The following is a 17,494-nucleotide window of genomic DNA, read 5'->3' on the forward strand; positions in this document are numbered from 1 at the left end:
AGTGTCTTCAGACTTCTTCATTACCTACGATATTCGTCTTAGAATACGTCTTGAGTTACATATAAGGATTAAAAAACTTGTTTCCCTTATATTTCACATCCTATCGTTAGGCGATTTGATGTACCATGGGGATGAGGTTTGGTAGTTCGTGTTACAAACTCTTACCACTAACCCTTTAGATTGGCTGTGTTTTCAGTTTGTGTGTGTGTGTGTGTGTGTGTGTGTGTGTGTGTGTGTGTGTGTGTGTGTGTGTATTCTCCGTGACTCCTTTCTACGTTTTACTTCTACTGGTATTTTCTCATTCTCTTCCATCTTTATTCACATATTCATTGCCACGTCCTTTCTTCCATTCGTTTCTTCCTCTTCCCTTCTACCGTACTTCACTCAACGAACTTCTAGAAAAAAGTAAAAGGGTCGTCAATTCTATCTTGCTTCAACCCTGTCTCAAACTTGTTTCCATCTTACCCAAGTTTGCCTCACCCTTTGCATCATCCATGTTCCATACATGCTTGTGTACCTTGCCTCATTGTTAGTCTGCCATAGGCTTGCTTCACCTGGTTTCATCCGTGCCTCAGACTTGCTTCCGTACCCTACCTAACCCATTCTTTATCCGTATCTCAGACTTTGTTCCATACTTGCATCAACCCTGTACCAAACATGGATCAACCCTGCTCAGATTTACCTCCCCCCTACCTTAGCCTTGCATTGCTTCAGCCAGGGGTCAAACTTACTTCCTCTTGACCATTCATGAATACACAGATCTGCCTCAGGGAATAGATGTGGCCTTCATTGGTCCCTTCACTGCAAGAGATCCTCCTGTAAGCTGTGCAAAATCGCTTGTTGGTGGCCTGATTATAGTGAAAAAGATATTATAGACTGAAGGAGTTGAAGGGTTTTAAAATGGTGAGCTATTTTGTTCTTAGTTTAATGCAGTTATCTCAGGGTTCAGTCTGGAGAGAGAGAGAGAGAGAGAGAGAGAGAGAGAGAGAGAGAGAGAGAGAGTTATATATGCACGTCCAACTCAGAAAATTGCAGAGGAGTGTACATTCAACGTTGGCAAATACTGAGTTAATGTGTCTTTCCATTCAACATCTAAGTCCACTCCCCCCTCTTCCTCCACCACCTCCCCTGCCCTCTTCCTCCAACGTCTCCCCTGCCCTCCCCCTCCACCCTCGCCTCGGCCCCCACTCCACCACCACTTCCTCTTGCCCTCCCGTCCTCCAAACCATCCCTTCCGTTGCTCTTCCCCCCTTTCTCCATCCTTCCCCTGCTTTCCCTTTACACTACCAATCTGTCATCCTCTGCCCTTCCCTTCCATCAATCCTCAGCTGACTCTTTTTCTGTCCGAATAACTTGCTTTTATACCTATATGTAAGTTCATTCCCTTTTTGTCTACAAGACACCCCGTAAACAACGTACCTGTACATAGTGTCGGCCCACGTCATTATACATTTCTCGATTTACTCAATGCAAATGAGGTAATATACAGTAAGCACAGATTAGGATCTGGACAGATAGCCCTGAGTTAACGGTCACTACTTTTACTTTTGATATGTGATGGGCTGTGGATCACTGAGGGTCCCTGTTAGTCAAGTGACCATCATCGGGATTTTTTTTAATGTACCAAGGGTCACTGCTTCAGGATGAAACTTGTGTACTTGTCCCACATGGGAGAGTTCCTTACTCAGTGGAGGGAACGGAGCTAGGGCCTGATTGACTGCTGCCTACCTAAAATGCGCCAGGCAAGGCTGCCGCACCACCCCTAAACATTCACTCTGTGCATTGTACATCCACACTGTGCACTGTGCAGTCCCCTTTTGTCCAAGACACCCGTCTTACATATTTTTCAATCTCCCTAATGAAAAGAAAGTAATATAAGCACAAATTAGGATCTGCACAGATAGCCCTGAGTTAACGGTCACTACTCTTACTTTCGACCTGCGATGGGCTGTGGATCACTGAGGATCCCTGTTAGTCAAGTGACCACCATCGGGATTTTTTTTTAATGTACCAGGGGTCATTACTTCAGGAGGAAACTTGTGTATTTGTCCCACATGGGAGAGTTCCTTGTCTCACTGGAGTGAATGGAGCTAGGGCCTGACTGACTGCTGCCTACCTTAAAAGCACCAGGCAAAGCTGCCGCACCATCCCTAAACATCCACACTGTGCAGTGTGTAGTTTCCACGTAATGTCCACAGATTTCCCATTGACTCAATGTACCGGTTTATAATGTCATGCCGTAACTATCAGTTTATTTGATTACTTTCTCTTTCAGGTTACTCAAACGGGTAGCTTATAGACAAAGTATTATAGAATGTGACTTTTCCTTTCCAGTATTTCCTATGAAATTTCCATGTCAGAGTTTCCATGCTGTATGGTAGTTTTTGTCACTTTTTCCTGGAGGGTTTGGAGGTGGGGGGAGCCTTCTTGCTTTACTATCCTTATCCTTCAGCATATAGAGTTAGATCTTGTAGTCGTAGTATACTTTGTAACAAGCAACCTCGAAAGGACCATAAGGTCTGTTGTTGTTTGCTTTCCTATGTAAAAATACTACATGCTCCCCTACCCACCTCCCTCTCCTCCAGTACCTCCTCCCCTACCCACCTCCCTCTCCTCCAGCACCTCCCCCCTCCTCTCCCACTCTCCTCCTCCAACTTGCCTTTCCTCCCCGTCCCTCCATCATCCTCTTCCCTTTCATGACCTCCGTTCCACTCTCCCCTTCCATTGATCCTCCCCCCCCCATCTTCACTCTCCCATTTCTTCCATTCTTCTGCCATCCCACTTCCTCTATATTCCCCTATCCTCCCTCCTCACTCCTCCACCACCTCCACTCTCCCGCTCCCTCCTGCACCACCTCCAATCTCTCCTCCTCCTTCACCTTTTTTACCCTAGCCTTTCTGCCCTCTCTTTTCTCTCTCCCCCCTCTCCCTGTCCTCATTAATAAACCAATATTTGTCACTATCGTCGTTAATGCTGTGGTTCATACGCATTTATAATATGCTTTTGCTATATTTTGCGTTGCTCTTGATGACACTGTCAGTTTAGAGTTATTTTTGTAATTATATAGATTGTTCTTAATAGTGTCATGGATGGCTTTCACGATGGTTATTACCCTGTACCCCATCACCCTCATTACCCTCACCCTCTCTCTCATCCCCACCCCTTTCTCTCCCTTCCCCTCACCTCACTAACCCTCTCTTCTTTCTTCTCCTTCTAGATCTCTTCCTACCTCCTCTCCTTTCTTTATCTCTCTCATCCCCTCTCCCTTCCATCTCTCTCTCTCCTCCTGCCTCCTTCAGTTTGTTACCTTTCTCCCATTAACCCCGTCCTCCTCCATCCCCGTCACTTAGCATTTCCATCCTTCCCTCTCATCCCGTCTCCCCTCCATCTCCTCTACTTCTTCTTAACCTTCTCCATATCTCCATCCCTCCCTTTCACATTCTCTTTTCCCTCTCCTCACTCAGTCCTCTTCCTCCCTCCTTATCTCAAGGTCCCTCCCTCTCCGTCACCCCATCTCTTCTTCCCTTCTCCCTCACGTCTTCCCTTTCCCCTCCCCCCTCCCCTCCACTAATCCAGCCGTCCCCTGCCCCTTATCTACAGCTCATGGCATTAACGTAGATACTATGGTCATTGTCTTCATTGTAACAAACAGCCTCCATAGAACCATTAGGTCTGTTGATATTAGTTTTCCTTCTGTACTCACTTTTCCTCTCTCTCTCTCTCTCTCTCTCTCTCTCTCTCTCTCTCTCTCTCTCTCTCTCTAGCACTTCTCAGTCTCTGCCCATTATCTCACACCACCACCCCGTCCTCTCTCCTCTCCTTAATCTGATACCCTGTCACTTGCTCCTTCCTCCTCCTCTCCTCCTCATCTCCCTCTCTCCACTCTTTGTTTCATTTTCTCTTGTCATCCTTCCTCCCCTATCTCGAGTTCTTGTTCTCATTCCTTTCCTTTCCCCTCCTTCCCTCCTGCTCCCCTTTCCTCTCATTTTCCTTTTCTCTCTTTTCAAAGTTTCTCCTTCCCCTCTCCCTTCTCCCTCTCCCCCTCCCCCTATCTCTTCCTCCCCCTCCCCCTCTCCCTATCCCCTCCTCCCCCTCTCCCTACCCCCTCCTCCCCCTCTCCCCACCCCCTCCTCCCCATCTCCCCACCCCCTCCTCCCCCTCCCCCTCTCGTGTGGTATATTAAATGTGTCGCCTAAAAAGTTGAATTATTGACAGTAGTTCGTACAGCGTGCTCGACTAAGCCCACCCCACTGGTTATATACTGAGAGAGAGAGAGAGAGAGAGAGAGAGAGAGAGAGAGAGAGAGAGAGAGAGGTGTATGTGTGTGTGTGTAAGGTATCATCATCATCATCACTGCTTTATCACATCCATATATCTGCTCCTTGCACAATTACGTTCTCTTCCTAATCTCCTTTTGGCTTATTAGGTCCACATATTTACTATGGTGTTATTATGACCTGGGTTGACCCCTCACCGCCTCCATCTGCCCTGCCTTCACATTGTTGGCCTTGGGGGATGGGGGAGGAGGAAGGTAGGCAGTAGCGACACACTCCCTTAAGTAATTATAAAGTTTAATGTAGTTACCTGGCCTGCCTCACAACACCTGGCTGGAGGAGGGGCATGGGTGGAGGTGATGATGGTGTTTTAGTTAAGAAGGATGGGAGATGAGGAGTGGTGGTGGAGTGATGGAGATGAGAGGGGAGGTGAAACGAGGACTAAGGGATGGGAGATGAAGCATGATGAGGAGAGATGGAGGTGAATGAGGAGGGAAAGAAAATGAAAAGTGTTTGAAACAAATGAAGATGGAAAAAAATGGCCATAAAAAAGAAGATGCAGATAAGGACTGAGGGCGTTGATGGATGATGATAACAAGGGATGGAGGTGGACGAAGAAGGGAAGGGAACATAAGAACATAACAAGAGAAGATAACTGCAGTAGGCCTGTTGGTCCATGCTAGGTAGCTCCTAGAAGAGTAACTGAACTACTAACATGAGATAAGGATAGCAAAGAAGGAGGCTATCCCCCACCCTCCAAATCATCCAACCGAAGCCGGCAGGAAAAAGGGAGAAAGAACACGCAGTATACAATAACTGGCGTGGACATTTTATAGGAAAGTGTGAAAGGAGAAGAAGAGACTGTCATAGTGTAACCTGAAAAGTAAGAATGAATTAGTACTGGTTATAAGATTTTTTTTCCTGTACCCACCCCTTATTTGTCATAGGCTTATCTAGCCTATGCTTCAAACGCTCAGTGGAAGGGGTAGCAACTACTTTACTAGGTAGCTTATTCCATTCGTCTACTACTCTGTTGCCCAACAAATTTCTACCGATTTCTTTACAAAAACGGAATTTTTCCGGTTTAAAACCAATGCTTCTATTTCTATTTTCTATGCTCACTTTAAGTACATTGTTAATGTCTCTCTTATTTATTCCCTTCATCCACTTAAACACCTCAGTAAAGTCTCCCCTTACTCTACGCCTCTCCAGTGATGCAGATTTAGTTTTTTTTTAGTCTCTCGTTATGTGACAGGTTCCGAACATCATGTATCATTTTTGTCATTCTTCTGTGTACATTTTCTAACAAATTAATTTCCATTCTAGAGTAAGGACACGGAAATTGCACGGCGTAGTCTAAACGTGGCCTTAATAAAGCTAGAAGTGACAAAGCAAATGAAAAGAGAGAGAGAGAGAGAGAGAGAGAGAGAGAAGAAAGAGAGACATAGATTAGCATTTAAAAGGGTATAAGGAAAGTCTAGCGGCGTATAAACATGAAGTACCCTCCAGTGGTGGTTCCTTTATAGTTACCCAGAGTTGCGTAACCCCCTCCACCAGCTTCCTTCAGTCTCTGCCTCTCCACCACCCATACCTTACCCCCTCCCCCCCACACGGGCCACAAACACACTCACGCTCACCCTGGGAATAAAGAATAATGAGTCAGGTTAGTAGGTACGACCCGGATAATGAGGCGAAGTAAAAAGCATTTCCTTGTTGGTGCTGGGATGGGGAGAATAATGTGTGGTTGTATGGGGGATGGGATGGGATGGGAGAGAGAGAAATAGATAGAGAGAGAGAGAGAGAGAAAGAGAGAGAGAGAGAAATAGAGAGAGAATATGGAGGAAAAAAGAAAGGTATGGCATCCTTTTATGGTGCTGTGGTAGTAAGGGGACAAAGGGATGTGAGGAGGGAAGAATGTTAATGAGAGAGAGAGAGAGAGAGAGAGAGAGAGAGAGAGAGAGACGTAGGAATGCAGACAGGGGGTTAGAAACGAGCGTAAGAGGAGGTGGAATTGAGTGAAAGAGAAATAAAGAATGGGAAATTTGAGAAACACAGGTGAAAAGGAAAATATATACAGTGTAACAGGAGATTCAGGTGACAAGAGGGAAGAGGCAAGAGGGGTAAAGGAGAAAAAACACTTGACAGGCAAAAAAAATACCCTGAATCCCCCATCAATACTTGAAGTAGAGTAAAAGGAAGAAAGTGTCGCCTGTTTAATTACTTTGCATTATACACTGACAAAAGTTTAGGACGATGTGTTGCGGAATTTGTGTGTGTGTGTGTGTGTGTGTGTGTGTGTGTGTGTGATAAAGAGAGAGAGAGAGAGAGAGAGAGAGAGAGAGAGAGAGAGAGACAGACAGACAGACAGACAGACAGAGAGACAGAGAGCGGTGGGGTGGGGGAACGCAATGAAGATTGCCACACGATTATACGGAATCATAATCATACTCAGTGTAGAAATAAGCTGGAAAGGAAACAGGCTAACTGAGAAGAAACTATGTAAAATAAATTTAATCAGACGGGAAGATATACAAAATAAAAAATAAATGAGAAATTAATCACACTGTATGTGTGTATGAGTGTGTGTGTGTGTGTGTGTGTGTGTGTGTGTGTGTGTGTGTGTGTGTGTGTGTGAGAGAGAGAGAGAGAGAGAGAGAGAGAGAGAGAGAGAGAGAGAGATGATCTTGAGTTGGAAGTAATAAAGAAAGATAATTTACGAAAGATATGTGGAAGAGGAAGTAACTGAGATGAAGCAGGAAGAGAAAGTGGCGAGAGAAATCCGAAGAAGATAATATATCACATAATCTGTAGGAAAATTGTGGAAATTGAGAAGGAAATGGAAATTGAAATTTAAGGAATGAGACATTACGAGCACGAGGAGCAGAAATCATTAGGATGTTCATGACGCGTCGCTTAAATGGTTCCTCCAACTCTCTTGCGTGGGAGGAAGGCGGGGGAAAGGAAACGACAGGAGAGTAAGGAAAATGAGAGATGGGAGGAAGGTGGAAGAGGAAGAGGGAAGCATGAAGAAAATGAGATAGCTAGTGGAAATGAGAGAGAGAGAGAGAGAGAGAGAGAGAGAGAGAGAGAGAGAGAGAGAGACGGTACTCATATTTTCCCCTTCGAGTAAAAGGAAAGAGAAAGAAAAAAATCCGGATTCTTGAGTATTTCTTTGACAGTCTGAGATTATAAGCATCCTCGCGACATCTCATAAAAAATTGCTCGTGTTTTTTTCATACTTTGTGTGTGTGTGTGTGTGTGTGTGTGTGTGTGTGTGTGTGTGTGTGTGTGTGTGTGTGTGTTGGAGGGTAATAAACCTGATGAAAGAGCATACTACAGTCACATTTTACGGTCCCTGGGTCCTTCCTCCCCGCAGTAGGGAAAGAGATGGTTAGCTGATGGAAGAGAATTTTAACTCTCTCTCTCTCTCTCTCTCTCTCTCTCTCTCTCTCTCTCTCTCTCCAAAACATAGGTGAAGTGTGCAAGCTAACCTCTTCACCACGAGGTGCTCTTCCAAACGAACAATATGCCGTAGCTACAGCAGGAATACATCAACTAGATTGGCACTGTAGTGAAGGGGTTAATGAGGGTTGCTTTTAATTTCATCATTACAGTTATTATTATATAAGTTAAATCAGCCTGCAGTCATTTGAGGCCTATAGACACTATTACAGATCCCTGGAAAACATTACTGATCATCTAACAACCATTACCTCCCCAGTATTTAAGTTCATCAGCTACTGAATATATACCATCTGCAATAATTGCTATCATGTTTCGTGACTGGTGTGTAGTTTTAGGTGAGATTCTTTGCGTTCGAGGACTTCCTTCTTGTTTGTATTTATCTCCATCAGGACTGTGACGTCATTGTTTGTTTTACCTGACCCCTGACGATTATGTTGAACTTTGAAGCATCTCTCATACTGAACGGATCAGTGAAGGCTGTATCCAGTCCCACTTGACTGAAAACATTCTCAGAAGCTTCTTCGTTTTTCTGCATAACGTTCAGTACATTTCCCTAATTAATCCCAGACCCCCGCTACAGTGTCTCTATCGTAATATTTCACGATCGTATCCCGTTATTGGTTTTACTTTGTCATTGCGCACCAATGTGAACATAATTGCCTGATTTAAGTCACTGTATCCATGAATGGCAGTTTAATACGTATATTGGGTTCTCGTAATTAATTTGACAGTGTGTGTGAATGAACAGTCGTAATTATATCACGACCGGGAGTTGACCTCATTTTCGTAAAAAAAAAGTTTCCTTTGACCCATTTAGTTGACCAAAGATATATGTAACCCATTGCGTTGATTAACGTTCGTATTTGTCAACAGAGGTTGTGGTACATTTGACAGAGGCCTTGAGACAGTTTTGACCCTGTCAGGGTCAAGTCGACACAGGTATTACATTCCTGCTGATGCCACACGATATTATTCACAGGAGAGTGAGTCATAGCACCTGTACAAGTTCCACCTTCAGAAAATCAAACTTTTACAGGCAGAGGTTTTAATGAAGTTGGTTAAGAAGCTAAAGATTGGTTTTATTTACTAATAAACTTCAGAGAAAATTGAAATGCATGCATATTTGTAAAAAATTTTCACGCAGTGACTGAAGCATTCTGAATATCGCTGAGATTTTACAGCACGCCTGTTGAATTTTCTCCCTTGTTACCCGGAGGCAGTGACCTGTGGTGTTAAGCTACCAGCATCAGTTTGTTTGGTCAGTCAGTCAAACAGGTGTTTGTATATACCATCTGATTCACATCATATAAGCAGTGTCCTTGATTAGTGGAACGACAGGCGTGTGTGTCCGTTTCCATTAAAATATCTATTGAAAACCTTTGAGCGATCTACTTATTTAATTATTGATATTTTACTTACTTCATTTACTTTTACCAATACTTACATAAGTATTAGAGAAGTAATTGGTGAACAAAACACACATTGACCCTTAACTCGGGGATTCTCCTAAAACCTAATCCTTACTAATCAGCGACGCAGAAAGAGTAGTTGTTGTGATCAAGTCAGTTTCTACATATGGTTGTTTGCATAAATAAAATTCACACACACACACACACACACACACACACACACACACACACACACACACACACACAGAACGTCAAGTACAACGTAGAACTCTTTATCATTTGCGAGTGCTGGTGTAATAAACAAATGAATTAATATTTAAAGCAGTCCTTGATTACTGGCATTATTTTTATCAAATATGCAGCTTCAGTCTTTTACATACCTTTTCATTAATTCCTTCAGACATTTCAGTTTCAAAATATTGCTTCTCCAGTTTTACTTTACGTGTTGTAGCCAGAGGGTGGTATGGTTCAGGCAGAGGACCTTCTGCTGAGCCGTAATATGGAAAACTTGAATATTTAGCGAACATATAATTAAGATAGTACGAGTATGAAAGCGGATCACCTGGAAAGGATTGAAAGGTCTGTGTGGTCTGCATAACACACTTGTGTAACCGACTTACCTGCCTCTTTTTTTGTCTACATGTCTGTCTGATTGCTTCTCTGTTTCTGTCTATCCATCTATCTTTCTGTCCATTTATCCCACTATCGATCGATTGAGAGAATAAATCTATCAGTCTATCTGTCTGTCTGTGTATCTGCCTGTTTCTGTGTCGTTTTATATATTTACTGTATCTGTGTTTGTTTAGTAAGGGGAGATGGGACGTGAGGGTGAGGGTCATTATTTACCATGGGCAAGGTTTGGAGAGGACGGACAATTTGTGAGAGAGAGAGAGAGAGAGAGAGAGAGAGAGAGAGAGAGAGAGAGAGAGAGAGAGAGAGAGAGAGAGAGAGGAAGATGGGAAGCACAGGCTGATTTATTGGTCGTTTCAGAGCGGGTTGTTGAAGGAAAGGCTGAAATTTTTGGTATCCAATCTGAATTTGAAGATTTCGGTCCCACCACTCCCTCCAGTAGACACCTGTAGGGAGAGCGAGGACCGCCATACGGAATACAATAAATATCATGTATGTATCTTGAAGAAGAGAATGTGGATGATAATGTATTCTGCAATTTCTTAACCTTCATATATATATATATATATATATATATATATATATATATATATATATATATATATATAGATATATATATATTATGTTACATAGCCTATGATTTCATCATCCTTTGTATAATTCTAACGTACAGTATGCTGCATGTTTGATCACGATTTGCCTCGTGGCTTCCATAGTGACCAGGCTTGCGTGTTCTACCTCACTCCCCCCTTCTCCCCCTTATAGTAGAGTAAGTCGTTCTTTCTGTTGTTCAGAGCAGGATTGTCAACTCTTTGTCCCCTATGGCTTCATTTGCGCGTCCTTCTTACAAGTTGTATCAAGCTCTGCCGGCCCCTATATCATGAGCTCAGTCTCTGCATTAATTGCCAGATAGATCTACTCCTCATTTTGTTCACATCTCTGTCCTCCCCTGTATAGTGTATTATTATTATTGTGAGTGCTCAGGAAGTCTCCAGTCATCTAGCTGCTGTATAATTTGAGTATAAGTGTTGTTACCATTTTTCTTGTACTGTGTGGCCTGAGGCATTGATTCGTAGGCCTGGTAAGGTTTTTGTGATTCATGTAGAGTTTTTAATGTCAGCCAATATTAATAATATTTTGTATCTGTAATAATATATCTTGCTTTAACTGAGCATTATCCGGGTTTCTCATTTATCAGGGCTGACTTAGATAAATTTGCTCTTGCTAAATTCATGTTAATAGAGGCTATTGCAGTTAACCATATATGTAACCAGTTTTGCCATTACATTATCATTATGAGTCCTGAATGTTTAGTTGTTAGTTTGAGCATTAAACTTTAACTTGTAATTTTACCTCTTTTGTTTTGAACCTGGAACTTAGCGGGACAGTAGTGATTTTAGTATTTTCACTTGAAGTGTTCAGTATCTCTCTCTGTTCCGTAACAATATATATATATATATATATATATATATATATATATATATATAATGTCAGCCAATATTAATAATATTTTGTATATATATATAATGTCAGCCAATATTAATAATATTTTGTATCTGTAATTATATATCTTGCTTTAACTGAGCATTATCCGGGTTTCTCATTTATCAGAGCTGACTTAGATAAATTTGCTCTTGCTAAATTCATGTTAATAGAGGCTATTGCAGTTAACCATATATGTAACCTGTTTTGCCATTACATTATCATTATGAGTCCTGAATGTTTAGTTGTTAGTTTGAGCATTAAACTTTAACTTGTAATTTTACCTCTTTTGTTTTGAACCTGGAACTTAGCGGGACAGTAGTGATTTTAGTATTCTCACTTGAAGTGTTCAGTATCTCTCTCTGTTCCGTAACAATATATATATATATATATATATATATATATATATATATCTATATATATATATATATATATATATATATATGGAGCTTCTGTGGTACAGTGGTAGACTGTGCGTGTCGCGCGCTGGTTCGCCTCCCGCCAGAGTTGTAAAAACTTTGGGAAGCGTTCACCAAGCCACTTGCTACTTTGGCGGACACAAGGGGTGTTGTGGTTGAACCTGTGTCGCATACTAGTATGCTTGCACCCAATCGGCTTAATATATTTATAGGTAGATGGATAGATAGATGTAAATACATGTATATATACTTATTTACTTATAATAATTGGTTAGAAACAATCAGAGATTAATACTGAATCTAATTCCGAACCATAACACGTAAGATCCAGCGTAAACCTAAAAAAATTTAACTCTCACGCGGTTCTCGGAACTTCCCATCCCTGGAAGAAGTGGGAAGATCAAGGGCTTCCATCTTCCCCTCTTTCCCTCCCTCCATCACCCACACACACTTGAAATTAATTTGTTTCGTGAAATTTATATTTGGTCATTTTTTTTTTATTTTGGCCTGATGATATTGTCCCGAGTCTGACATATATCCTGAAATACCGTTGATAACATCCACGGTAGTATATCTCGTCATGACCATATTCTCTTTGAGGTGGGGGCGGACGGAACCTGCATCCAGTATATATATCAAATCCTGTTCAGTGGTCGGCCATTGTGGTCCTGGCCCAGCAAAGCGGCCACATGTGACGTCATCAGGTCGATCACGTGTGTCTGCTGTCTTCAGCGGCCAGTATATTTTATGTATCTCCATTCATTACGTACCACATTATGACAGTGGGTTTGGTAGTTTACAATAACACTTTATTTGACTTTATTGTAAGAGAATCTTCATGATCTTGCCATATTTGATTGCTGTCTAAAACACGAGTTGGAGCCTAAATTGTTTGAACATTTGAACATTTTATAAAATACTCAACTGGTACCGTACATGAAAAAGGCATTTAATAAAAAACACTCCCGTTAATGCCAAGCTTGCAGTCGTTAATAAGGCTGCCCTAAGCATGTAGTCAATATGGCATTTTTTTCACGTGTCCGACTCTGGGCAAAGGCTTCAGGGCCTATTCCCAAGTCCCAGTAGTCCTCCTTGGGGCCCACTAGTCCTCCTACATCTCCACATGTCACCACTTCGGCGCTAACACCCACAATCCATATTGAATACATGCTAGGGCTGTCTCATACAAGACTGGTGTACTGGTATTAGCGGAGACACTTTCATTTGTCCACGGATCATCTGGTAGATCAGAAAAATCAGCTTTTTTATGAAATTCAAATCCTTAAACTGTTCCCTGCCCCAGCCGGGATCGAACCTGGGTCTGTTAGGACTGTAGGCCCCCTCTCTACCGATTCTGCCACCGCCTTCCGATGTGACTGTTAATGCCAGAATGGGAACATGTGAAGGTGCGTGGTGCGTAGGAGGACTGTTAGGCCTCAGGGAACGAACTGTACTCACAACGGAAAATATTGAAAGAAAGCAAAATCTTCGTGGAACAGAAAACGGAGATCATTGAGCTTCCTTATTTATGCAGCTAAAATAAATTCATAGGGCAGTGCTTATGCCAGTGTGTATGGCTGGAGGACCATGGAGTTGTGAAGAGTAAAGGATGTGACCGTGTGTGCCACCAGATAACTCCAGTCCTCCCTCAACAACCCATCACCGTTCCACCCCCAACCCCTGCCCCACCCTACATCCCTCAACCACATCCCTTAATCTCCACCTCCCTCCCTCATCTCACCCCGAACCTCTCTCCCCACTCCTTTCCCGCCCCCCTAACTCTTCTTCAGCTCCCTCCACCTCCCACACCTTTTCTCCAGCTCCCTCCACATCTCACACCGAGTCTCTAGCCCCCTCCACCTCCCACATCTTTTCTCCAGCTAGCTCCACCTCCCACACCTTTTCTCCAGCTCGCTCCACCTTCCACGCCTTTTCTCCAGCTCGCTCCACCTCCCACACCTTTTCTCCAGCTAGCTCCACCTCCCACATCTTTTCTCCAGCTCCCTCCACCTCTCACACCTCTTCTGTAGCTTCCTCCACCTCCTCCACCTCTGTCTCCTCTCTCCCACACCTCCCAACCAGTCTACCCCCCCCCCTTTTCCCGCCTCCACCAACAGTGAGGAAAAACTTATAATCGAGCAATTATCACTTCCTGGAACTTGTATTAGGCCGTCATGTAACTGGCATACCCTCTTCGCTATGATGACACACTATGTGGTTTATACTGTCATGCTTTATCCAGACGATGTTATTCAGCTTCTTGTAAGCCTCTCGTATTACAGAAATTATTAACCTTTATATCTAATACCACTCAATAAAAAAGGCCTCATTACCTGCAGTAAATCTTGTGGAGATAGCAAGAGTATGCTAAAAATTACGTCATCTTAGCGATAAAAATTAACCTCTAGATTTTCTAAAAGGTCTCCCCTGAGCTGAGTAGAATCACCTGACAGAAGCAAGAATGAAATACTGTACTTGAAGGTGTTTAATGAGTGTAGTCCCTTCACCTTACTCCGTCTAATTTAACCTGTTCGCTTTGATGACATTTTTGTATTTTACGCCGGTATTTCTGTAGGTCTGAGGGGAAAATAAGTCTATGGAGGGAATACGTCCATGGGATAAAGTAGATCAGTGAAGGCAAAATTGGTCCAGAGAGGAAAATAGATCCACTGGGCAAAGTTGATCCATGGGGCAAAATTGGTCCATGGGGCAAAATAGGTCCATTGTGCAAAATTGGTCCATAGAACAAAATTGGTCCATGGGGCAAAATTGGTCCATGGGGCAAAATTGGTCCATGGGTGAATGAATACTGATCAGTGTAGGAGCAGGTCCATGGGTTGGAAAATAGGTGGATGATAAGCTGACATTAGGGTGTGTAGCCGGGGACGGGCTTATGTTCCTGTACTCTGTTCACTCTAACGAGGCGTAAACGTATATCTCTCCCTCCTGAATGTTGGGCTATAGTGAGAAAGAAACACTTGAATATGGTGCTAAGCACAAAGAAGTGCTTTGGAAATGATATAGAGCCTTATAATACCATTTCTTGCTGCTTCTAGGCAACTTTGCTTTGCTAGGAAGAGACTTGGAATTAGAGAGGTTAGGTACGGCCTTCCATAAGCAACTACGGCATGGTAGTGAAGGGATAAATGAATGCTGTATCTGACGTCCCCTTTCCCTTTTTCAAAAGTCTACTGAATGAAATCGTCTGGAGATAGCTAAAAGAGAGTCAACCAGGAAATCATTGCAGTGAAGGGATTTAAAAAGCTTAATAAAATAGCGAGGCTGGTAGGAAATTTAAGGTTAATTAGTGAAGTTGTGGGTCAGCCTCCACGAGCTGTGATGATGACCAACCAATGAAAATATTTACCAGCACTAGGCAGGATTAATTTTGTTGAGGCTCGACATTACACACACACACACACACACACACACACACACACACACACACACACACACACACACACACACACACGTCCTCTTTCGCTTCACTGCTCCCAAAATTATTAGTCTCCTTCTACATGGCTTTGATGCAGTCTCGTGCTGAGGATGAATTTTGTGTTTCTTTAACGCCCATCTGCCAAATTTCCTTCATGTTTTTTATGCTTTCCCGTTAACTGTTCAAGCAATATTAGGAGAGGTTAGCTCTCTCTCTCTCTCTCTCTCTCTCTCTCTCTCTCTCTCTCTCTCTGCGGTAAGAACTTGATTGTAAAACCGATATTGGAACACTGGAATATATGGCCAGGTGGAGAAGAAGTGAACGAATACAAAAATGCAAAAATCAAGAAGTGTTAAAGAAAGTTTAATGCAACGCGTATGAAATGAAGGAAAAGAAACAGATGAAAAGATAGCAAAGATGTAATTAGGAATGCAAGGCGCCTGTGTGTGTGTGTGTGTGTGTGTGTGTGTGTGTGTGTGTGTGTGTGTAACTTTCTAATAACTCTTTTATCGTTTCAGACAACCGTCAACCCACCGTCTATCCAATCACCACACACCTGAACCACACTGTAGGTAAGTCACTGTTATATAAGTTTCCCTGTACAGTCGGTGACATTATTATCCATCCAGTTGTTTACCAGAAATAATGAGACAGTGAGGAAGGGCTTTTATAACCCAGTGATGTGGTCTTTGGAACTAGACAAGCTTTTAATTATTCTTACTAAGAGTTTCGCGATTGTTCTAGTATACTGTAGAGGGAATCAGTATTATTGTTCGAAACGTATTATCCCATATCATCATTACTCTTCCATTTCTTTCCTTTTGCAACACTAAATTAAACATTTGAATATAATCTTCATTCATTTCCTTTCATGGGCGTTTGTCAGATTGCTTTATGATACATGGAAGAGGGGTTACAGTGCGTACAAACTTCACAGTACTTCTTGTTCAGTATTTTCATTGCGAATTATTTATACACTTTAGTATTATTACTAGTACTCTTCTTTACCCATGTCAGACAAGCGGAAATATGTTTTCTACTCCTCTCAGTCATTATGTCTCGTTCTCATTCAAATGTTCTTATTCGGCTGTATCTTTTTCTCTGTTTTCCTTATAATTCATATTTACTACACTCACGTTCCTGTAAGTTTTCGAGAAGTGTTGCAAGTTGTTTCATAATTTAACATTGTGGATATACTCTGATATCCACATTCCTATACCAGTCCTTACCATACATGACGACGTCTTGAAGGAGATAAGATAGAACTGGGTAAAGGAAATGAGAGATGGAAGGCTGCTGGAAAGTGGGTGATGGAAGGGGAAGAGAGACTGGGTCGGGAGGGGAAAAGAGGAAGTGGGAAAGGGGAAAGGAGGAGGGGGAATGGGAAAAGGTAAAAACTACTTGAAAGGGAAGAAGGGTCAGGAAAGGACAATGGGTAAGGAAAGAAGGATTGGAATGGGGAATGAAGAGTTGGCAAAGGATGGTAAGATGAGTTTAGAAGCAGAAGGGGGGAATAACACTGGGAATAGAGAAGCGAGGGAATGTGGATGGAAACGAGACACTAGGATGAGAAGAAGGAAGTCGAATGGAGAGAGAGAGAGAGAGAGAGAGAGAGAGAGAGAGATGGCAGGCTTGAGGACTGAAGTGGGAAGAGTGAGCTAGGAGAAAAGTTGAAATAACAGGAGGAAAGTGAGATGGGAAAGAGACTGGGCATTTGCTAGTAACTGGAAACTTAAATAAAGGATAGCAAAACAAAAAACAGTTGATAGGGTAGAAGTAGTGATGAAGATAGGATATTATGCAACACGTAGAAGTGAAACGAGGCCAGAAGAAGAGACAGAAAGTTGACTGGGAAGAGGAAGGAGTGAGAATAAAGAAAGCAACTGAAAACTGGAATTTGAAAGGACTAATAACAGGTAAAGAGGGTTCTGAAGAGAAAGTAGAATATTAAATTGGTAACAGGAAGAAGTAGCTTAAATTTATGCCTGTCATCTACGAGGGGTCTTCAGGTTAGCAGTCAGCTTTGCCAAGTTTCAGTCGTCCCCTAGAACACGATCTGAAGGGTTGTTAATAAGGATAAAAAATAATAGTTGATAAAATAGAATGATAATGAAGAGACGTGGGTAGAGGGTCACACTTGGGCACCACCGTCACGTTCACTAATACCATCAAATCCGGTGCGTGGTTGTATGTCAGGCAGGTTATCACGCCTCACAACCACCCTCAGTTGAAAGAGAATATTCGACACTAGGTTTTGTACTTATTCCTCTGTTTATTTATGTGTATATTTATCTTTTTTTTTTTTTTATTGCTATGTCATTTACGACACAAACAAAGATCTGGAATAAGGCAGAGAAAAGTAAATGAAATTATAAATAT

This window comes from Coenobita brevimanus, chromosome 63 (genome assembly GCF_032717465.1).
Source record: "Coenobita brevimanus isolate Jiangsu-jjx chromosome 63, ASM3271746v2, whole genome shotgun sequence".
NCBI lineage: Eukaryota > Metazoa > Arthropoda > Malacostraca > Decapoda > Coenobitidae > Coenobita > Coenobita brevimanus.